Below are 23,631 nucleotides of genomic sequence, written 5' to 3'. Positions count from 1 at the left end.
TTGCATTGCCCTCCACTGGCTTTCTTCAATTTGTCTGCCTCCTTTCTGTAGGCAGCATGAGGGGGCTGGGGGGCAAAACTACACATACTACTCTAGAAGTGGCCTCACCAGTGCTGAATAGAGGGGATTAATCACTTCTCTTGGTCTGCTAGCAACGCTCCTACCAAGGCATCCCAGTATGCCGTTAGCCTTCTTTGCAATAAGGGCACACTATTGATGTCATGCTAGCTAAACATCTTAAGGCAGCTACCCATGCAGAGACTTTACTGCTGACCTTGTGCAAGTGAAGGTCCGCACTGGTCTGGAATGAAGCAGAAGCACCAGGGCTGGTACCCACTATTGTTGTTGGGAGCTTATCAATCTGTCTTACATTGAGTGGGGCCGTAAATCTAGGGAATTGTCAACAGTCAGTCCAATCCCTCAAGGTCGCATTGAGAGAAGCCAGCATGTTTACTGGGATCCATGTGACAAACCCAAACACGATATACACTGAAAGCTTTTTTTAAGTCCCACAGTCAGGGTGTAGCCAACCTGCAAAACTGAACATTTTCACTGGCTACACTCCAGACACCATTTGGCAGAGCAACTACAAATGAGCACTGCTGCAGGCAAATGAGAATTCACCCTAGAAACTCCTCTCCCCACCCCCCACTCCCTCCCTCCTCCTCCTCCCAGAGGCCCAGAAAAGGCTCATGCCTCCAGGAACTGATGCTTGGGTTTCCCAGCCCTCCTGGCTCCCATAGCAGGCAGATGGAGCCAGGCCTCTGGGTTTTCCCCGGTAGGTGACAGAACACAGAATTTCCCAGCACAGTCAATGCTGGGTTGTGAGCAGCTGCATTGATTCTGGCCCCAGGCTTGAGAGCGGGTCCGGACAGGGGACTCAACATAAGTTCCTTGGTGTCTCTCTTGTCTGCAGACTCTGCATTTGTAGCTGGGAGGCCCAGACACGGAACCCGAGATACTGAATCCAGGATCGCCGACCAGACACAGAGCACCAGAGAAATGTGCGTAGACAGTGCTGGCAACATGAGGACCAAGGGGGACCATCGATGTGGGGGGATGGAATGGGCAGATTGGTGACCGCTTGTACCTGTGATACCACTGCACTTTAACAAGCTGCCTAGGCCCAGGAATGCACTGCAAAGGTCCAAGAATTAGGTATATTGATGCTCACCCACTGTTTGAGGGAGGTCACATGCACTGCTATGGAGCTGAGAGATTCACAGAGCCAGGGTAAGGAGTTTATGCATAGGGTCAAAGGCTGCTTGGGATTCAACTACAACACCTCAGAGAGGCATCAGGGACACTGTTGCCCTCCCATGCCAGAGTGGTGGGGCAGACTGTCGCTCACCCCACCCCACCACAGAGCCTCACTGTGGAATACCTGAGAGCCCCACATGGTAGCCATGGGGTAACACTCCACTCCACACATTGATTTGGGGGATGCTGGAGGGCAGCAGGGGATCTGGAACAGGAGATATGGTACGTGGGAGCCAGTGACCCATGGTTTGAAGAGCCAGGAAGGCACTTGGCAGGGTTTGCTCTGGGGTACAGCAGTACAGGAGGGAGTGAGGAGGGACCAGGCTGCCCAAGACCTGATGCCAGGGCTGGCATTGGCTCAGCCCACCTTTCAGGGCCAACTCACTATGCCTGGCTACTAGGGGTCACCAGCATAGGCACAGGGTCTGAAAGAAAATGGGGTGGTGGGGAGGGAATGCCACCAGCCTATCCAGACAGCAGTGGGTCTGGGTCCCACTGCAGAGAATGGCAGCCCTGGGCTCTTCTCCAAGTTCTGGAGTGGGCAATGTTCCACAGCTTGTCTTTATTACGCACACGGAAAGTTTGGCAGCTGCAACATTTAGTTAAACTGAGGGGAAACAGTTTTGCACAAGGCATTCCCCCTGCCACCACAAGTTTTCATGTTTAAGTTGAGCTCTCCCCACCCCCCTATAGCATAACTGCTTGGTGCAAGCAGGGCCTTTCCCCACTCTCTCAATATCAAATGAGAAGTAGGTTCCAAGTTCCAGAGTGGGCAACATTACACAGTTTGTGTTTATTAAACACACTAACATGTTGGCAGCTTCAACATTTGGTTAAAATGAGGCATGTCTCTTCCTCGTGCCACCTTATCCAGCTCCCAGGGTCTGTTCCTGGGGGAGTTGGCCAGGGAGAGAGGAAGGGGGACAAAGCCTAGGCAGCCTGAATGCTTGTCAGTGGTACCCGTGACATGGGGTTAGAGGGGGCTGCGACATGAGACCCACAGTGCCAGGACATGGGCATTCAAAGCCCTCTGGCTCTACTCTTCTGGGGAGAACTGGTCCATGAGGGTGGGGAGGCAGTCAGCCAGGGTTTCATGGATCCAGCTACCTTCCATGGTGTGGGGCCAGGGTCCCATAGGAGAGATGCTCACTCTCTCCCTCATCCCTGCACCACATATGGTCATGGTGCCAGGCCCAGTCTGTCGTTGAAGTACTCTACCAGCAGTCCAGCTGTCCCCCATAGGGCCTCATGAGCCAGGGCAGAAGGGTATAGGCTGGGCCCCCAGCAAGGATTGGGGGGCCATGACATCACCAATGATAAAATCAGGGACCCTGGGAGTGTAAGGCCTGCTCTCCATCACCCTGGGGAACGGGGAGTTGTGCAAGAGGCAGGCATCGTCTTCATCGGCTACACGAAAATCGGTGGCCCAGCTGTGCCCCAGATGCTTGGGTTCTGTGTGTGTGTGTGTGTGTGGCATCCAGGTGAGCAGCCACGATGTCCCTGCCAGCCATTCAGGGGTGGTTCAGCCATTTGGCTCTGCTCAGGAGTCTTCAGCAGGCCAGGGAGCCCATAAACCATGCTGGGAGGCATGCACAAGCCCCCCCACACACCACCAAGGGCTAATGTGTTCTTCTTCCTCCCCACCTAACCATGGGCACTTAAGAGTACAGCTTGAAAGTTAGAGTATTTATGCAGCAGGCTTCTTGAACGCCTGTACTTATCCTGAGATGTATGTGTGAAAATCTCTACACTCTTTGAGCTGAATGATTATGTGTTTCTCTTTGGTGCTGTTATGTGTGATAGCGTACCTCCCTTTGTGGCTAATATTTGGGCATATCAGACACATAGGCACCACCATGAGAGAAATTTGGATAGCTTTATGAAGCTTACATCACCACCATCATTTCATCAAAGCATTCTTTCTACGTGCTTTCCAAAACACTGACAAAATAAAAATAAAAACCATGAACAAATCTATTCTGCTGCTTACAAAGTGAATCCCTCCACAATATCTCTCTGGTTTGATTGAAAGCAAATTGACAAATGCAGTGCTTCTGCTTATCTGGAACTATGATTATGGCTAATTGCTGTGATGTTCAGGTTTATGACCTGTAACATGAATATTGCTCTTGTCATGGCTTCACAAAGCCAGTTTATAAATGGGTTTGTCCACCATCCACTCTGGTATGTCTACAGCTGTTGTTCTGGATGTCAGCATGGAGTCTGAGGCAAGAGAGAGGGAAATATGAATGAGAAATAGGTAAAACATAAATGTCAAGCGGTGCTTTTTATAGACCAAGGGCACAGTGCTGGCTAGCCTTTTAAACTCTGTGAGGTACAGAAAGATGTGCTGGTAATTGAAAACATGCAACCTGGGGATAAGAGTAGAATTCAGCTTCCCTTTTCATCAGGCAATTGTAGAACCTGCTTGTTTACTTCCTTAACACTGCGATGCATGTATTGTGTTTCACGGGGACTTGTATTAAGCCAGTTTGCCTGTTTGCTTCGCTGCATATTGAAAGGTAGGTATCAGCATGAATCTTCATCTTCCATGCTGATATGTAAATCAGAGGTCACTCCACTGAAACAGCAAAGTTACACTGGTGTTTCAGGGACTGGTATGAGGGCCCTCAATGTCAGCATGGTAGTTCTAGCCTTACACATGTGTATGAGACAAGCAATGGGCTCTTCATCACTTTTCTCAGCAGAATGGATCCATGAGTTACTACTAAAAGTATCAGATCAGTGATGACAGTCTGAAGCATTTGTCCTCCAGATAATACCCCTGCTCATGTAGAAAATCTTCCAGAAAGACATTCACTGTGCTGTTTCAAAGCCAATGAACCACCAGCTCTCTGGTGTGAGTGTAAGCATCTGTTAAGGGTTCTGGAGCAGACTGGGTAGATGTCACGCACTTTCACAACATATAAAAGCCTCAGGTGGTAGAAGCTGGTTGTGCCTTGACATGCAACCCAGCCATGCGTTCAAGCAATTAATGGGGCAATAAAACATGAATCCAGCCACAAAGTTGTTTCACAAACTACGTCTAATAACTTTGTGGCTGGTTAATAGGGCTCTGCAAAGCTTCGGTAGCCAATTTGATTTGGAGGAGATTCAGTCCAATTCAGCAGTCGAATCTCCAAGTCGGAATCGAATCAGGAGACCCATTAAAAGGTCTGAATTGAATTGGAAGCCTCCGAATTGATTTGGAGAGATTCAGAGAGATTTGGAGATTCAGAAGACTTGCAGCAAACAGAAACTGAGAAGAGGGAGGGGGATGGGGTTGTCTTCCATATATGGAAAAGGATGGGGGGGGGTGGAAGACTGCTCCGATATTGACATCTGTAGCTGGCCAGTGACCATGATCTTTCTCTGAGTTCCCTTCCAATCACAGTGCTCTGGGGGAGGGACATAGAAACAACATATAAAGCTGTGTCTGAAGTGATCTGTGCCTTTTGTGAGTTGTGTCTCTCTTGGAGCAGCAGCATCTGAAAGGATCTGGATTGCTATCTAGTCTCTTGCTAGCTAGTCTGTCTTCTTGTCATTTGTATCCAATTCTTTTGTACTTACCCTTGCCAAAACTTCCTACTGTTATCCCTATCCACTCCTTTCAACTTATTCTTCTCCTTAAATCCTCTTATTTGTTCATGTTAGTCTGTCTTCTTTCCCCCCACAAAGAGAAATCTGTGTTTTCCCTGACAGTGTGTCATCACTGTGCAGGAAAGCACAACATACATTACACACACACACACACACACACATTTTGCAGCACTCCAAACATTCCTGACTCTGTTCACCAGCACTTCCATCCAGTGATGGAGCGTTTTACTGCTGCAGACGCCCCCCTTCACCCTCGGCACACACATGCCCACCACCATGTGGACTGTACGTGACCGCAACTGATCCAGCTGTTTTCTCATGCCCTCCTTCATCTGCTTCACTAGTGCCTGCACCTTTGGTGAAAGCGGCGTGCCCCAGCCAGAAACATCGATCCCCTGGAATGTCTCCATTTGATTCTCCAGTTTTGCTTTCAATAGTTTGAGGTGCACTTTCATAGAAACCCCTGAACCTAGCTCCTTGAAACTTGGCAGGTTTCATGCCCTCAGAAAGGGCTACCATCTCTGTTGTTTTCATCCAAATCTTCAAAAACATGACAAAGTTATAGATATTTTAGTGATTCCCCATTATAGTCTATGGCTGAATATCTGAATCGAATCGGGACAGTGATTTGAATTACCGAATCAAATCACTGTCCCTCCAAATCTGCTGGATCCAAACCCAAAGTGAATACTTGATGCTTCACACAGGCCTACTGGTTACCATTGTGCCTAAAACTGAATGTGTGGCTTGATTACATTTTAAGACAGTGCAGGTAGAGCATGGGATAATGATCGTGGGCAAATGTTGTGCAATTGGGATCTAATCCACAATCCCAAAAATGTGGCATGGCAGGAGGTGCAATTGTTAGGATCATGGATTAGATCCCATCATGCTTTCATATGACTGTCAATCAACAGTCTGAGATATAGCTATTGCTACTCCTTAGGAAACTCAGAGGGATTCCGCAGTAATAACCAACACTGACCTGTAAGCACAGCCTGGTCATATTTTCCCTTCCCAGACACATTGCTACAAGTGGTTTTCAAGGAAACAGCTGGAAAGGAGCCCTTTGCAAACCAACATTTGGAAGTGGATCTGGGTGCAATACAGAGCACTGGAGCTGCACCCAAGCACTCTTGGGTATTCAAAGGGATCTCCCATTCTGCGCATCATCCAAGGTTGATCCTACCTAGCTTTTGGAGACCAAAGGGATCATAACATGTGAAGGCAGCTCTGCCAAAAGGTGAAATAAATTGGAGCAGGTGTGGAGGTTGTAAATATTAAATGGTAGACAGAGCTTTGCTTTTAGAAGAAACACACATCCTAAGTCCAGTGTAAGCAGCTTGCTTACTTCTGCTCTCTGGTTAGGGACACTAAGAAATATATTGACCAACACTCACCTGCTGGCACAGCTAAAGGATATACTCACCAGTTCTCACCATTTGGATAACCAGCACCACATGAAGCAATCAACTGCTTGTTTTATTTGAACTGACTGAAATCAATGGTTGCAGGAGGAGAGAGTGGTCAGCCATGTTAAAGTCCTTTGACAGGTCAATAAATGTTGTGCCTTGTCAGGAGACTTTAATCCACTGAGGATGAAGTATTTCCTCCCATGCCTTTGTTATCTGAATGACCACTTCACACAGGAAAGTGTGCACACACCACATTGGGTGGTGTGTGCAACGGCTGTGTGTACTTCATCTGCTCTGGCATGACCCAAGTCTGACTTTCAGCAAACTGCTAATAATCTCAGAGACTCCAAACTCACTAGTCTCATAAGGTCCTTGAGGCCTTGTCTGCAGGCTCCCCTCTTTTCTTGTACCAGTGCATTGCTTGTATACCTCTCTGGTCCAGCCCTGATTAGGTCTGTGCGAATAGGGAACTATTCAATTCGGGTTCGGATTCGACCAATTAAGATGCCAGCAATTCGATTCAGAGCCCTGAATCGGTTTCATGCTTCAATTCAGCCGAATCGGCTCTGAAGATTCGAAGCTGATTTGGAGATTCGACCATAGAGTATAATGGGGAATCAATAAAATACATATAACTTTTGCAAGTTTCATCCAAATCAGATGAAAAAAAGCAGAGTAGTAGCCTCTGCTGAGAGCATGACGCCTCCCAGGTTTCATGGAGATAAGTACAGGGGTTTGGAGGAAACTGCACCCCAAATTATTGAAAGCAAAACTCATGTCACGTGTACGTGTTAAGCCACAGCAGGGTCAAAACTGCAGGCATGCTAGGCCCTGCTGAGGCCACAAAGCCTGCCAAGTTTCAAGGAGATAGGTGAAGGGGTTTGGGGGAAAATGCACCTCTAGCTGCTGACAGGCAAAACTTGTGACATGAATACTTGTGCAACTGTGTCTGTCTTGGGGCATGAGGGGGTGGAACTACTGCAGGCCTGGCTGCTAGGCCCTGCTGTGGCCATGAAGCCTGCCAGCTGTTAAGAAGATCGGTGCAGGGGGGTTCTGGGGCCTGCACCCCTAGCTGTTGACAGACAGAACTTGTGACATGGGTGCTTGTGCAACTGCCTGTCTCTGTCTTGGGGCAGTTGATTGTCTGTATTAATTCTTTCCTCTCCTTAGTCTGTGGTTTTGTAGGTGTTAATCCTTGCTTCTTAACTCATTACCTTAGCTAGCTACTGTGTACTGAGCTGGTCCCTGAGTGAATCATGATTGATTGGTAACCGGTAACAAAATAGCTTAGCAGCCAGGCCTGCAGTAGTTCCACCCCCCGCCCCCCCAACCAAGACAGACACAGTTGCACAAGCACCCATGACATGAGTTTTGCCTGTCAGCAGGTAGAGGTGCAGGGCCCCAGAACCCCAAGCTCCCCCTGCACCCATCTCCTTGACAGCTGGCAGGCTTCATGGCCGCAGCAGGGGCTAGCAGGTCTGCAGCTTTCACTCTGCTGCGCCTTAACACACACAGTGTCACCCATGTCACAAGTTTTGCTTGTCTGCAGCTTGAGGTGCAGATCCCCCAAACCCCTGTGCTGATCTCCTTGAAACTTGGCAGGCTTTGTGGCCTCAGCAAGAGCTACCACCCCTGCACACGTGAAGTGAGTTTTGCTTTAAGAACTGCGAGGTGCAGTTTTCCCCAAACCCCTATACTTATCACCTTGGAACTTGGCATGCATCATGCTCTCAGAAGAGGCTACCATCTGTGCAAGATTCACCTGAATCAGTCAAAAGACATCAAAGTTATAGATATTTCCTTGATTCCCCATTGTACCCTATGGCCGAATCTCCAAGTCTTTTCCAAATCGATTCGGAAGCTTCCAAATCGATTCAGAAAGCCTAAAGCTTCCCACAATTTGATTTAGATTCGTAGATTCATCCTCTGAATCATCTGAATCATCTCCAAATCCGAATTATGATCCGAAGCTTTGCACAGCCCTAGCCCAGAGTCCCAATTCTGGCTTCGCTATTGCCCTGTGCCTGTCATTGATAGCTCAAGGCTGGGCTTCCCCTGCACACGTCTGGCTTCATTTCTCTGTCATGCAACTGAAATGCTCAGAACCCTTTTTAAACTCAGGGAAGAGGCTCATGCTGGCAAGTGTAGTTCAGGTGAGAGGTCATATCTCAGGAGCAAGCGCTGACAAAGAGCACCATTTTTCAGTGAAAGCAAGTTGGGGTCAGAGGTGACACATTGCAGCAAGCCTGAGAGAGCTGCCTGAGAAGCATCCTGCAGGCCCTACTCTAGATGACAGCTGTCCATGGCGAGCAAAACAAGCTGGCAAGGAATGGATTGATTCTCAGTCTATCATGTTAGCTTTGTGAGCCAAAACTCACAGCAAGTCGGATGCAATTTACTCATAGCTGGGAACTGGTCATTTTGGCTGACAGGAGTGTTTTCTCTGGGGATTACAATTTGACTTAAAAATCTGTTGAGCGCTTGCTGGTCAGTCAGATTCAATCTGTGCTCCTCATTCATCTTCTTAGCCCTTCTTTTGAGAAGGCAGTCTTCTCTGAGACCTGGCTTCCCTTCTCAAGAGGAGCAGGTTAGAAAGGGAGCAGGGTTTGGCCAAGCTCAAAACAAAGGAAAAAGCAGCAAAGTAATGAGTGGTTCTGGTGAACCCCAATGCACGGCTCATCCTGATGGAGCATAGAGAAGTGGACATGGAGCAATCCAATACAGGGATATCATACGTGGTTAGTTCCAAGGCTTTCCCAATAGGCCTTACCTCTCTTATTTTTCCTCCCTTTCCTTCACACCAAAACTGAAGGAATTTCCTCTAGCTTTTCATTACTGGATGACTGGGGCTCATATGAAGACAGGATCAGGGCAAGCAGAGACTGTGATGTAGCTCTTCACTGTGCCGTGTTCATTTTGTGTTGCTAGGTATTCATCAATGACTCACACTTCACAATTTACATCAGGAAAAAAACAAACAGCAGAGCTGAAATTAGTTGTTTGCTTCCATAGCCTTTATCTTTTACATCCTTTCCTACACTCCCCATTGGGGTGACTGCTGTGGAAACCTAAAGAAACTCTAGCCTGGTGAAAGTCTATCAGGAAACTAAGACAAATGTGCATTCTTTCGCCAAGCTTCTCATGTAATACCGAGTCGTGAGCGTAAACAGAGCTACATTTATGGGAAGGATTTCATTTTGGTGAGTTTATTGAGCACATATATATAGGCATTTCACTTTTGGTCAGGACTCTGCCCAGGTCAGCAAGTCTGTGAGATCAGATCCTATCAGCCTCAATAAAACCAAGATTAACTCTAACAACAACCTGGCCTTTGCAATCCAGCTAAAAGCATGCTTATGCACGTCCTGCGCCTGGGTTCTAATAAACCACAATTGAATAAGACCCCTTGTGCTTAAAGAGTGGACCTGAAATCAGCTATTTGCTCCCCTAGGCTACATCCCCACATGCAGGGGCATGTACGTGCAGAGGTACAAAAAGTAGCACCACGAATTTGTGCTGCTAATTTTTGCCACTGAATCTCCCTGCACATGTGTGGTGTTGCCCCTGCACACTTCGGGCAACTTGCCAGTTTTCAGTTTGCACACCCTGCTTCTTCCAGCTCCCAGTGTGCTGGGGAAGCTGGGACAGACCTAGAGGAGGGAACATGCTCTGGCCAGGAGCTAAAGCATCTCCCTGGAGGACCTCCAGTTGCTCTAGTTCATATTCCTGGTGCTGCAACACTTTTTTTTTTGCCATTTTTTTTTTAATATATCAGGAGTTCCCAGTATCAAATTTTGGTACCATGCTGCAAATTTGTGGCGCACAGATTTGAGACCCTGCAGACCGCATGTGTGCGCTCGATTGGACATGCCCCTAATCTCCATCTTTTCTATCCTTTCCTATACTCCCCATTGGGGTGACTGCTGTGCAAACCTGATTTCAAAAGCCTGTAGTCTGTCAGGACTATTTTAAGATGACAAATGACTTTGCATAGATTTTATTTAGTTTTATTGTTTTTGCCCCTTGCAAAGGAGACCTGCAAAAATGGAACAATCATGGGCCCAATCCTGAACCTCGAAGTCAAGCAGTCTGCCTTCAAAAGCAGCAGTCATAACCAAGGGCTAGGTTGTTGGTAGCTTTAGCAAGGATGAAGCTGTGGAAATGTCCTCAACCTTTAAATGATATGTTCCTGACCTGAAAGCTTAGTGCATTGGCAGGTAGGCCCAGTGTTTATCCACTGCTCCTCTCCCTCGTTTTGCTGTGGTGTGTGTTATCATTTGCTAAATACATTGTGACATCCTATTTTCCTCGGCCTGCCGCTCACAGACCTTTGTGCTCCTTCATATCCTCTAGGAATTCACAAATAAATCATTAGCTCGATATACCTTGAAATGCAAGATAAGCTTTAATATCTTCTGACAAAGGTTCGGTTGTGGGTAATGCAGCTAATTTAGGGCCTAATTGTCCTCTCTATTATGCAGTGTAGCTCTGTTTGCTGTGCTGGGGCTCATCACACTCAACACCTGCAACTCTTGCTTTGATAGTCTTCATGCAGAATTAGGAGAGGATATTGCAATCCAAGCTTGCAGATCAGCAAGGGGAATTCATATATTATTGCCTTTGTGTAGTGACTGGCTCCAAATACCATGGACAGACAAACCGGATCAGTTTTTCACGTACTTACTGAGGGGGGCAAGGCACTCCGTTTCAGTGCCTGAAAGCATTTTTTCCTACCTCTCCCCATTTTGTTTAGCTGTTCTTCCATTAGAATTCCTTCTCTTAAATGAATTTCTGCCATAATTCAACTCTCTGCTGAGAGAGTCTGCAGCTTGAAGCTGCTTATTACTGCAAATTGCCTTGAAGTATTAAAGCACTTTCATAACATTAGCTGTTTACTGGGAGCGCACCTTCCCTAATATTAGCAACACACCCAGAGGGCGGGCCACCTCCTGAGCAGAAAGTTCCCGGCATGAGAATACTATAGGAATGGATTTCAGATAAATATTGCAAACCCATATATATTTCCATTCTCATTGTGGGTGTATCTGGGCATCATTCCATTAACACCAGTGGAGCAAAAGCAGTTTCCCCACACTGAGGACCTAACCTTCAGTCCCCCCATCAGAGTGAAGTCAATTTTCAAAGTGTAGGCATGGGACGCAGCATACAAATCTCATTGGCATTAGTGAGGAAATTAAATTGCACATGCAACTCCCTTTCCAGTGCTTTGATGTTTATTTCATTCAATTGTTCTAAGTCTATTAAAGTCGCAGCTTCTGGCTTTATGGTGTTAAGACAGGGTTGTATCATATCCCCTGATTCAAGGATTTGGTCAGCAGCAAGGTACGATGTAAATGAAGAAGGGTTCTCCCGTCCTACAGCAAGGCCATTAGCCTGGGCAGATGGCGGATCATTTGGTGGGTGGCTGAACTGGGGACAAGCATCGAGTAAACTGCAAACTGTTTTCCCCACCAAGAATATTTAGTAAGTCAAATGGTTCAGCTCTAGCAAAACGTTGTGTTTGCCCCCAAATAAATGGGGAAATTTTAAATTTGGGAATTCTCTCTGAATCCAGGGCTGCTGTGTCTGGTGTCTTTGAGGAACTATGCATCTGCCGCCTGCCTGCCAAAGATAGGCAAGAAATGATATTTTGTTCACATATGTTTTCTAAGTCTTCAAATCTTAAGAATGGAATGAGAGGCAAAGATAGCACTCAAGAGCGGCAAACATAGTACAAAGAGCACCACTGGGAGGAATTCACCTTGTTCGGGTACTGCCTGGTGCCTGCATGCATTTCAAGTTTCATCTGCAGTAGCCTATGTAGACCACTCTAAAACACTTGGTCAAAGAATGGGGCATCTCTGCTGGATTGAGCTGTTTCCAGTATTTGCCCACTAGCTGGCAGACACCAAAGAAAATATTGAGCTAGAATCATGGCTAACAGAGAGTCCATTACAACTCAGATGGACTAATGTCTGTGGGTTGAATGAGACCATTAATGGCACAGGAAAAGGATATGATGCATGGAGATCTTGGATGGAAGATCTATCAGCTCAGATGATGAACTAAAACTTTTAATAAGAAATAACACTCAAGATATAGTGCATTTCCAGCACTTGCTGAACCGGAGCTCTGTCTTTTCCTTCAGTAGAGCCCTTATGCCTATCCAGGATGATTTAAGAATGATCCATCTGGAAAATGATGCAGACAATTTGTTACATCCAGCCAGAGAAGCTATAGAAACCACAACAGCAAGTTTAAATGATTTTAGTACCACTCAATCATCCAATACCAGCCAATCTTCCTCAAACATATTGCTGAGTCTACAGGGGAAAAGAACAGCCAAATGGACTCCTTGTTACCATCTCTTACTGCTTTATCTCCACTCTCCAGTTGTTTGTGTTGGTCTCTTGAAGCTCCAGTTTTTGAAGTCCGGAGTTTGCATGAGAAGTTCAACTTCCACTTACATTAACAATAGCGATAAAAAAGTGTCTAGTCTACAACTCTGGATGCAGAGGAAATCTCACCTGAGCACACACTGAAAGACCATCAAATCTCAGAATTTTTAAGCCAATCCCATCATTGAAGGAGTTTCACTTAGGATTTTTGCACTGTGAAAGATGGCAATATGAGGGAGTGCAAATGGCACTGAGCTGAGTATTCCTAAGGAGCAAAACATCTTTCAACTGTTATTTGCAAGTGGGCTGGCTTGATTCCAGAGCAAGTCAGCATTAATCCAGCTACACTTTGCTTGTGAACAAGCAACCACTTGATTAACAACCATGAAGCCAACCTTACTTAAACAGTGGAGTGTCAATTACTCACCACCGGGGTGAAATAGTATGTTAAATCTCCCTCTTCCTCTGACCGCGGTAACAGATGCATCATTTTATGTCAAAGAAAGTGGAGAAGCCTGAGATGAGACGTGCAGGAGCCATTTTCTCAGCAACTGCTGCAGCAGAAACATTTACAGAAAGGCACAGGTTATCCCCTTTGAATATGTGGGGTGGAGCATGGTTTCCTGTATACCACTTCATATTGTATACCAGTCACTTTTTAAAGTTGGTGTCTGTTTCCCCAGAACTGAGTGTTTCACTACCTTTGTTCCTACAAAGCATGGCAATCAGGAGCAAAGGTGGCTGCCACCTACATCTGCTACCTAAGTGACATTGGCACAGTGTGAGTATTGGGTGCCACCAGCTTTTATTGCTGCCATTCTCCATCTCAGCTACGTCCAGATGAGCACTACATGGCAACTTGCATATGGCATCAGGAAGGGTGTGTGGCTCTTGTAGCTGAGAAAATTCCCCTGTCAACACATTCCTTGCTGGATGTGACAGGATAATGGGATATAAAATTCCACACTTTAAAACATCTCTCCCTCACCCTGTCCCTTCCCCCTCTCCAAAAACCCCATAAAATGTATTAGGTGTTTGTTAAAAAAATTATGCAAACTCAAAAGTTGCCAAAATCGGTTGTTTTTGCAGAGTATAATGCTCTGTGTGTGTGGTTACTACCTGTTCCTGGGAAAAAAAAAACCAAAACAGATTTGTTTTTCAAAATACTATGTTGATTGATGCTTAAAATATCTCTGGCAATTTCATCTCCCAAGTATAATTATAACAATTAAGCCTGGATTACATTGAGTCCTGCTTTCTAGCAGAATAACGTGCCACTACCAAAGAAAGTTTACTCTTTTGTAAAGCTTAATTTTCCACTCTCTTCCTAGATTTGGGAGAGGCCATATCACCTAAGTACTAAAAGGGAACTTGCTAGTCAGGGCTCCTTCCTTCTCTGTGGGACTCTTCTACTGACTTGCTGCATGACCTCAGGCAAGTCACTTAATGGTTCTGTGCCATCATTTTCGTCTGGCTGCTGGAATTCATGCTGTCCTGATGTAATTTTTGAGCCATAATTAATTAATGCTTATAAAATACTTTGCAAGATTTGGCTGTAACTTTCAGCTTCATGAGTATATCAGATGGCATATTTATTTCACTCACTGGCCACATTTCCAAGAACTGCCAGCTCAGAACAATGTCAGAGACATTTTCCTGCTCAAAGCTGAGAATCACAACCAGAGAGAAAAGGATCCAAAAATAAAATGTCACAATGGCCTATCCAGTGACAGGGGAAAGCAATCTGTCTGGCTCAGAGTCCAGCTGTGCACTAAGTACATGCTTCATCTGGAAATGTTCAAGTGGGGCTGTGAGCAGTGATCAAGGGGGGCACAGCCTGAAAACAGGGTGCATAGCAACACGTGTATACATGCAAGAGCCGGCACTGGGGAAGATCCTTTCCTAGCTCTCAAACTGAGCAACAGGTGAATGGAAAAGTATTTGCGGTTAGACTAGCAGAAACAGGCAGTAGGGAAAGTAGGCTGTGGGAAAAACCCAAGGCATGGATGGGAAGAGGGAGAAGGGTATTTCCATCTGGATCCATGCCGCTTCTCACTGTCCCAGAACACAGCTCCAGCACACCTTTGCCTGTGCTTTGGACTCAAGGACTCATAGATTCATAGACGTTAGGGTTGGAAGGGACCTCAATAGATCATCAAGTCCGACCCCCTGCATAGGCAGGAAAGACTGCTGGGTCTAGATGACCCCAGCTAGATGCCTATCTATTTTCTGCCTATCTGATTTTCTGGTGCCTCTGCCAACCTGAAAGACACACTCAGTTCTAAGTGTCGCATGCAGTCATAAATGTCTTTGGACCCTTACTCCTTAGTGCTGACAAGGGGCACACCACTACCCCAACTCAGCAGGAATGCCACACTTGCTCAGCAAACTCCTCCTACCTCTAAGGGACTGCAAGGTTAGACTTGGAGAGCCTTTCAGGGAGGCAGAGGCTGCTAAGTGTAAAAGCACTGGCTTGGAGCCTGAGAAGCATGCAATCTCTTCATTCACTCCAGGACACCTAAAGTCACAATGTGCTTGCTGATCTCACATCTCAATAGTCAGATGCACATGTTGCTAACCCTCACTCACCCAAAATTATGAACCAGAACACCAAATCCTGAGTCTGGGTTAAAAACCAGGGGATTAAAAATATTATAAATGGGAGGGGTGGGGGGTGATGAAGTTTTCTTTGTTTGCTTTTTTAGATCTATGGTTAATGCTTCCACAGTAGACAGTAACTCAGCTATTGCTTTCTGATGGGTTTTGGTGTGAGAGCTGAGATGAGTCTAGGGCAAAGACAGGCAAAATACAGCCCATGGGCCGGATCTGGCCCACCAGACCATTCTATCCCACCCACAAGGTCCCTAAAAATTTTAGAAAATTAATGATTATCTGCCCCTGGCTATCAAAGATAACAAGGCAGCAGCAGGACCCAGGAGGAGCCAGCAGCAGGAGCCAGCAGTGACACCAGCAAGGCCTACCCAGCTCTGCTGCCCCCCAACCCCAACCAGAAGCTTCTGCCATACAGCCAGAAGCCACATGCTGTTGATGGGGCTGGGCTGGCTCCTGCACCACGTGGTTCCCAGCTGCATGGCTGGGAATGCATGGTGCAGCAGGAGCCAGCTGGGAACCATGGGGGCTGGGCCAGGACAGGCTGGCTTGTGCTGCCCCCTGCAGTCCCAGCCATGCATCCGGGAACCACACACTGCTGGAATGGTTGGAGGGTGGGTGGGGGAGGAGCAGTGTTGCCGGGTAGGGTAGGAAAGGAAGTGGCAGGGGAAGGGCAACACCAAGAGACATGGGGCGGGGGGAGTAGCAGCGAGCGGGCAGGTGGGAGCATGGTGCCCCAGGGCCAGAGCCAGTGACAGCAGGAGCCAGCTGGGAACCACGGGGGCCAGGCTGGCTCCTGGTGCATCCTGCAGTCCTGGCCACGCAGCCGGGAACTGCACACTGCCAGCATGGAAGTGGCAGATGGGAAGGAAGAGAAGGGAAGGGAAGTGACCAGGAAAGGACAGCAGTGGCAGGTGGGAGGCAGCGCAGTACAGTGGGCAGGTGGGGGGGGCAGGGCAGGGCATGCATCAGTGCCCTGGGGCCAGGGCCAATGGGGTCCCAGGGCAGGGTGCGAGGAGGGTGAAGCCTAGGCTGGCAGGGGCTCTGTGGAACCGGGCCAGCTCAACCACTCTCCTTGCTGGCAGCCTGGCCACATGCAGTCCTAGGGCTCACTGAGACTGTGCACCGCCAGGGGTCCCTGCCTGTCGTGGGCAATGAATGCCCCGAAGCCTCACCACCTGCTCCTGCCACTGGTGGCAGAGGCTGTGTGCAGTCAGGAAGGGGAGCATGCTTGTAGGGGGTGGGTCCTACATGTACACCCCACCATACACATGTATCTACACTCCCCTTCACACTGCCATACACATGCACCCTCCACCCCCACGCACACCCAACACCCACACCCCCCTCACACACACCAGCCACCCTCCCCCTTTATACATGCCACAATCCTCAGCCACCCTTCCCCCCCACACTCACAGCCCCCACAGAACCCCATACCCACCCACACTCACACATCCACATGCACACCCATACTCCCACGCCTATCCACGCCTCCCACAAATCCCACATATGTTCACACACACCCTCACAGCCTTCCCCACACCCCCACACACATATATCCACACATCCCCACAGCCCCCTACAAACCCTGTACCCACCCACCCACCCCCACTCCCCTCCATACCCCCTCCCACAATATACAAAAGTAAGACTTCATTTTAAGCAATTATGCAATCACCTCTATGTACACTACACAAACACAAATATAAGTCAGGACAGAAATATATTTTTTAATCAAATGAATGTATGTTGTTTGATTTTTAGAATATAATTTGGGATTTTTTTCTGGTTCCAAGATGGCAAACCCTCTAGCCAAAAGAAGTACTTATGGGGGCAAGGGGAGGGACTTCTAGTGGCAAAGGTCAGGGGGTTAGGGGGGCAGGACTTCTGGTTCCAAGATGGTGACCAGCGGGGTAGGGTACCCTTGCAGCCCTCAATAGCTCACCAAAACTTGTTAAGTGGACCTCCAGCTGAAATAATTGCCCACCCCTGGTCTAGGGTCTCCACAATCAAGCTCCAGTGGGTGATGCCTCAGGAAGCCAGACAAGGACAAAGTAACAAGGGATATGGGGGTTTTTTGCTCCTCAAAAGGAAGACTCTTCCAATGTACTTTGGCTATTCAGGAAGCGAACAGAAAGACTACCAGCCATGCAGGGGACACGTAGGGCAGTAACTTTGGCCTAACTAGCAGCATAGAAACCATGGTGGGTAAGGGAAAAAATGGATAGCAGAAACATGATATGTCTGTTGGGTTTTTTCTTCAGCATTATTGATGGTCTAAACTCATTAGAAAAGCGGTAGTCCACATGAAACCCATTTAAATATAGAAAAGCTTACAATGCCATATTGCTCCAGTCATTCATCTCCAGCCTCAAGCCCCACAATGTCTGATCTCCTGTACCACGGGGTTCAGAATAATATTTTTCATTTGCTTTTACAAGAATGACACTCACAACAACTCAAGCTGGTAAACACTTCCTCAGATGTGATAAATAGTAAGGAAGGGAATGAGATCCTGGCACTGCATTTCATCCCCCGAAATCCTGCTTGCCTCTGGAAATACACAGAGCTCCCCTGATTGATATATATTGCCTCATACTTATTCTCATTCCCTTGGCCTTTTCACTTTCATGCTGATTTAAATTTGACTCCAAAATTGAAGAGCATCGCATTCTGCTTTTTGCTCCTCCCCATGTTTCCCTATTCAAGAGAGCAGTGTGCTCCAGGCATATGGACAAGCAGAGATGTGGTATTTCTGGTCCCACATTCCACCAGCCACCAGGTCCCTGTTGACCATAGTAGGGAATAAATATTGCTATTACTTCAGAAAAGATTTTGTTTCAACTTGGAAAAAAATCAAAACCAAGATTAAATGGGTGAACTTTACAGGAAAGTTACTTGATGAGTCCCTTAGGGCCTTGTTATATGTTCATTTTAGGCAGCTCCTGGCGCTCTTAACCCCTGGATTGTCCACACATTAACAACTAAAACTAGTTTTAAGAACACTTCATGCAGCTTAAAGATACTCCCCTCCAGGGCAGGTTTAATCTGTTTTACCCAGCTTATGTTCCACTGTGTGGCTACTCCCCATGGATGGGTAGCCCAAGTTGCAGTCCTCCAGAATCCTAGGATGCGGTGTCCCTTCTTTCATCCTCCTGTTCTGTGTGAAACTCTACTGCTCAGGGGGTGGTTCTGGCACCAAGCCAACTCCTTCTCCCACTCCTTGTTGCTTGGCTGACTGTGATGAATGGTGAAGACCTAACTTTGCAAAGAAGATGCTTTTATGACCAAAACACTCATAGCATCTCTTACGTAGAGTGGCAAAAGGAGTCTTCAAGAAAAAGCAGGCCCAATTCTCAGCAGATGTAAATCATTGTAACTCTAGGGAAGGCACAAGAGGTGGGCTGATTTACACCATCTAATTCATATCATTTACACCAACTCCTCAATTATTATCCATATGCAGTCAAAGGAGACAGGCCTTTAGGGTGCAGAATGTTTAATAACAGGGTAAGGAATTCGGAGAGGCTTGCTGTGCCTGTAGCCTGGCCTGTAGCCTGTGCTCCTGTGCTCATCACGGGAGCAGGCAGGCTGCAGAGCTGCAGTAAAACATGGTACTCTGCTTCTAACACATCCCAGCATCATTAATGAAGCAGAAATGCAGCCTAATTAACATCACTGGAGATTTCCAAAGCCCTAGCAGGTCTTCCTGCTCTACTCAGCTCTACTAGGACAGCAGAGCTAGTGAGAGACCAATTATTGTAATATCATCCCCTCACTGCAACCATGCTGCTAGACCATGCTGCTGTTCAACTACAGCCTTTATTACCATGGTTTAGAGTGAGCAAGTTTATAGATTTCAGCACAGCAGGCAAATGGATCGCTTCTCAGTGAGACAGCTCCCCAAAGTAGGAGAAAAAAAAAAAACAGATTGGAGGGAATTAGTAGGCTCACAACATTAAGCCAACAAGTGCATCTGTATTATTGGTTAGCATTAGCGGCACTCTTGTTGCGACATAGCATACCAGAGTTTTCAAGTCTGCTTCCTCATGTGAGGACCAGTAGCAGCATGCAGAAGGCAGACCTGGAGCCAGGACAGTTGAGTGGGAAATATAAGTTGTAAAAAGACATAAGCAGGTTGCATACCACTTGCAAGGGCCCAGACATTTTTATTTTTATTTTCACAGAAACAGTTTGCCAATGAATGTTTTTATCTGAGGAGTTACCAGGCAGCGTTGAATAAGTCTCCCTGGCAAAATGACACCAAGCTCCAAACAGCCATGACTGGGGCTGCCAGGAGCCAGTGTTATCAGCACAGACAGCCATGCTGTGCTTTCAGCGAACAGTCACTGACAGTGTGGCACAAACAGGGCAATGACTGGAACAGGGTAAATAATGGGGGAAATTATCAATGGGAGCACTAAAACCCGAACTGCTGTGCAATCAGTCTTGTTCTACTGCTGGTGGCATTGCCTGGGCAAGTAAGCCTCAGGGCTGGCGCAGACGATCTAATAGTGGAGGAAAGTCTTAGTGCTTAGTTATATTCCTGGGTGGATTACTATCTTAGAATCTTACAGCTACCCTTTCATGTGCTGGCATCAGGGAGGTCTCCCCATAGCACTTACCCATGGTTTATACTGTATTTCTTTGATGTCATCATGGATTTTTTTAGACCTGTTTTGTTTTCTTTCTTTCTTTCTTCATTTCCACTGTGCTTTGGCCACTGAAGGGCAAGGTATTTGCAAGCACTTTTGGGTATGTCTGCAGCACTGCACCAAACCATTTGGATCCTGCAGTGACTCCTGTTGCTTCTTGCATCTCCTAAACATGACTCAGAGAGAGTACAGGAGGAGGTAGGAGTAGTATGGTAGGGGGGGACTTGCTGAGCCCCCTAGGTGTGCTGTGGCTTCAGTAACCAGGGCAATTATAGATTGGGCAAGGAATTGAGGCCGCAGCTGCAGAATGGTATAATAATAGGTTCAGGCTAAAGAGAAGTGAAAAGCACACATGGAAATTATTATGGTCTGTCTCCTAAATTTATGCGTACCATTTTAGAAGGGAAATATGAAGCTGTTGGCAATAAATATCTGGTTTGTTTATGTAGAATACATATGTGGGGTATGCAATTATTAAATTTTTGCTTGTCTCAGGGTAGAGCTGTTTGTTTGAAACATCTTTAATGATGTTTAATTAACTGGGTAACTGCACCACTACACTTGAATGACTGCCCTGGTTCAGTCACTTCAACTCTTCCCTTGAGGGATCCCAGAGCAGGGAGGGCAGCGTATCACAGGAGCCCTGGTGCACTGCCTACTGATTATGCTGGTTGTGTGCAGCTTAACAGCAGTCAGTAGATCCAGGACTTGGAACCTGCTGGTAAAGGTAATGCATGGTTTGACCTTCTAACTAGCAGGTGAGCTTTGTGTATCCAAGAACATATGGGGCCTTCTGAAATAACTTGGAAACCTAAGTCCTATAGGAAGATCACAGCTGAAGGGCTAGCCTGCCTTCGTCTCTGTGTTTGTTAAGGTGTAAGGCAGAGCTATGTGGACTCAGCGCTCTGGCACCTGAACAAGAGGTAGGGTAGCCACATGAGCTCAATCTGGCAGAGAAGCAGAGCATGTCAGCCCACATTGCTAACACTGCTGCACTGCATCTGGGTCAAGCAAGTGCCTGTAGAGCTAGGGCAGTGTGTATAGGCAATAGACCTGCTCCTTACATCCTCCCCCCTGCCTTCTCAAATCTGACCCAGAACTCTGCACTGAGCAGGGTCTGGCTGCTTCCTGCCCCTGCCTCCCACTGCCTGGAACAGCTGCATTGTTTGTGCATCTATGAGAACATGGTTCGGTGTCTTTGACGCGCTCAGAGCCATAACTGTCCTCCTTGTCTGCCAGGAAGAGACAGAAAAAAAAGTCTGGAGAGACAATTCTGCAGGTGAGGAAAGCTTAAAAGATTTGAGATGGCTCCCTTGGCCCGTATTTCACTCATTCTCCTTCCCAGGAAATGTCAGTACATCCCAGCCCCTCCCATGATGGGTTGAGTTTATTTCCTTCAGGTGCACTGCATTACTTTTTACCTTGGTCTCATGTTTGCTAGTAAATGAGTTTATTTTATTTGTGTCCAGGCATTTTTGTTGATTCTTTTTAAAATCCAGTAAAAATGACCTAACTGGTTGCATTGTTTCTGCTTGTTAAAGACAATGATGAGCCTCATTCATCAATCTGTCCAAGGGTATTATGCCTCCTTAGGATTAATGAGGCACCTTTTCTTTCCCTTTTGAATAAAGGGTTATTTCTTGGTCATTCATCTGAGGAATGTGCAACTCTGAAAGAAAGAAAAATCCTCTTGGAAAACAAGGCAAGGCAATTGGTACAGCATTGTGCAAACTACAGATATTCAGCATGAGCAGAAAGAAGCCATTCACAAGGGCTAGTGCATAAATTACCACAGTGATAACACGGCTGCAAGATGTGCTGTGTGCCTGTAATTGATGTGGCCGTTAATAATTTTGTTACAGAATAGAAGGGCAGTCTTACTTCTGCCAAGCCTTGTAGTGCCTGCTTCATGTTTTCCATCACTTCCGAGAGAAAGACCCAAGGCATAAAGAAAAATGATGCATTCTGCAGGCTCATATCTCTTCTGTTTTATACTCCAGCTTTTCAAATGCGAGCAAAAAATGTGTGCATGCAGCTGCTGTATACACAGTCCAGTGTCTGTACTTGCTTAGTGTACTTGTTTTGAAACAAGCCTGCCCATGTACAAATCAGTGTAAACCTGATATTAGTGGGCAGTTATCCACATCTCATGCCTGATATTCCTATTGCACATGTGACTAAAGAGTGTACAGTCACACAGATGCATGCAAGTGAAGACAGTGGAATTACTGAATTTAGTAATAATCCAACCCAACCCACAACCCCTTCATTTTTGCATGTACAATTTTGGGAAAAGAAGAACCTGAACTTTTCCGTTTGTGTTTTTTTTTTTATTTTTTTGCTGGAAAAAGTGTAAATAAAACTAACATGCTTCTTTCACTTTTAAGGATTTTTTTCTTTTCTTTTTTTTTTAATCAAATTTGTGTTTTGGTCTCTATGCTCCCTCCTTTGACTGTTTCCCAGTGGACAGAGCAGCTAGGTTTGGGATTTTATTTTTTTCAGTCAACTCCTTTTTGAAAATTCCCTAAATTATTCAGTTGGTTAAAAACCATTTTTAATGGACAAAACTTTTGCATTAAAATTGCCATTATGTACCTGGGTGAATTAAGTTAAGGTGAGTGGCCTTTTTTAATGTAATCTAACCTCCCTGAGCATCTATACCTAGCAAGTGTCCTCAACACTTCCGTTCTGACAATGGGCCCAACTTCCCACAGTCCTTGGCCTCCCCTACACATCCAGTGCCCTCACCCACACTGTGCCATACAAACAAGACACTCCTTTGAATAAGGCTCCTCCTCCATTATTAAGAATCACATCAGCTGTGAAACCTGTAAGAAACCGGTCAGAGGGGCATGTAGGATGAGCTGGCACTGACAATAAGATTAATATGGAAGAAGCTAATCTAGTCAAGCAATGCTTGCAGAAATGGGGCCCATCTTCTAAGCATTTTTTTTTTTTGTGGAAGGCTCTAACATTTTTTTCTCAGACCACTTGAAAATTGCTGAGGGTCTCAGTGGACCACTTAATACACTTGTTTTTGTTCTGCAAATCAAAGCACACAATTCATATCAGTAGCCTTATCTTATAAGTACAGATATTCTCGATTGTTCTGCATCCTTTCTGCGGACCACCTGAATGGAGCTTGTGGACCCGTGGTGGTCTGTGGATCATAGTTTGAGAACCTCTGCCTTAGACGGTGGATGGGTGCAGTGTGACTCCAAGCTAAGCCTGGCATGCCTTGCTGACCACAGCCCTGCTTGCAAGCATCTGTGCAAGTAAGTGTTCCAGCAGGCCACTGCCAATTGATCCTGCAATGCCAGCCAACACTATGCATTACATGCTTAGGTCTTGGCTGGTCCCTGGTGAAGGGGAGAGGTGCCAGGACCTCAGACTGGCAGGCTCAAGCCCTCTGCTGAGCTACATGAAGGTGAGTAGCAGCACTGAGAGATATAGGTCAGACTGGATCTACATGACAGATAAGTCCAAGGGCAGCTCAGTGCCCATTGCTGTTCTGCCCTCAGTGGTTGGAGGAGTCAGCTGATATTACCCAGTGAGGACAGTGCAATTGATGACGTCCTGAAATGCCTGACAGGACTGAGAACTGGGTAGCATTTTGAGGAACACTATATCAGAGGTCAGAAGATATGGACTCCGGAGCACGAGAACCCCAGAGGCTGGGGCATCACAATG

Source organism: Alligator mississippiensis, chromosome 13, assembly GCF_030867095.1.
Source record: "Alligator mississippiensis isolate rAllMis1 chromosome 13, rAllMis1, whole genome shotgun sequence".
NCBI classification, from domain to species: Eukaryota; Metazoa; Chordata; order Crocodylia; family Alligatoridae; genus Alligator; species Alligator mississippiensis.
The sequence above is the reverse complement of the archived record's forward strand: the minus strand, read 5'-3'. Positions refer to the sequence as shown.